The sequence below is a fragment of the Aplysia californica genome, unplaced genomic scaffold (assembly GCF_000002075.1).
Source record: "Aplysia californica isolate F4 #8 unplaced genomic scaffold, AplCal3.0 scaffold00062, whole genome shotgun sequence".
NCBI lineage: Eukaryota > Metazoa > Mollusca > Gastropoda > Aplysiida > Aplysiidae > Aplysia > Aplysia californica.
In genome coordinates this window covers 1537627-1538824 of record NW_004797332.1, presented here as the reverse complement: position 1 = coordinate 1538824, position 1198 = coordinate 1537627, and the positions used below count along the sequence as shown (strand labels likewise).

Below are 1198 nucleotides of genomic sequence, written 5' to 3'. Positions count from 1 at the left end.
GGGGAGTTCAAACAGGCAAAATACATTGTATGTGATTACACACAGGGAAGGCAATATGTGGACAAAGAGCCAACAGGGAACACGCAGAAGGAACAAACTATGACAGATATAGGAGGAGCCAAATCTGAAAGTCAGAGACCTGGCATCAGTTATAGTTAAGCCAATGTGCGTTAATCTGTTCTCTTTTCTGTCGGTTTATATTCCTTGAACAAGATCTCCAGCCCTGAATTGCTAAAATTTACACCATGAATCTTTCCCCATAACAAACATTCTCACCATCTGGACAAATACAAACAAGCACGCGTGCACACAAAAACTCGCACACACACATGCATATGCAGATAGACAGACAAACATACACACCCATTTATGACAAAACCCATCATCAGCCGCGCCCCCCCCCCCCCACTTGGTACACCAGAGCAGATTATCACCCCTGCTACTTCCACTACTGAATGAGCTACCGTCCCATCTGTTCACCCCCAATCTGTTCTATCTAAACATTTCCCACGATCCAAACGTCATAACTTTTTTTTATCTCAACTCCTCCTTCACATTGATTACCCTCTCCCATTCAAGTTTTGTCATTCTTGACGTAACAGCAGGTACTATTTAAAACCGTAGCCTCATTATTCACTGAACCTATCAACCTTTTACTTTCCCCACTTTCTTACCGATGCCCAAATAACAATTAATAATGGCGTAATGAAACAAATAAACAACCAGCCTGTGTAACCCGGAGAGCCACTTCACGCTAAACAAACAATCAGTTTTATCTCCACGTTACACACACATGCATGTATGTAAGTGCGTCATGCAGTCATGCATATGATATTTGTCGTGTATACACAGAATGACCTCTTCACTGCCTAACACAAATCTGTCTTGCGCTATTGAATGGAAAGAGACATGAGAGCCAGCAGTGCAGAGGAACCAACATAGATGAACCCCAATCATTATTTTACCAAAATCTGTCCCACGCTATTGAACAACAGAAAGAGGCAACCGCTTCTCTGTTGCACGCCGGGGATCCGAGTTCGATTCCACGAGAGTGTGTAGAATTATTATTAAGAATTTCGGTCTTTCTGCTGGGATGTTGTATCCCTGTAAGCCCAAGTTGGCTCTGACAGGCAGGTTCGAAAGCCCGCCCCCTGAATGATCTAAATTGTGTCGATGAGGGTTTAAGACCCCTACCCCC

The 1198-nt window shown here is 43.7% G+C and overlaps 1 protein-coding gene across 1 annotated transcript in view; it reads right to left on the bottom strand.

Annotated features, from left to right (window-relative positions):
• The window catches only part of LOC101864208 (nesprin-1), a gene marked incomplete in the record, with an annotated part of 244542 nt that overhangs the window by 75442 nt on the left and 167902 nt on the right, over positions 1-1198 (bottom strand).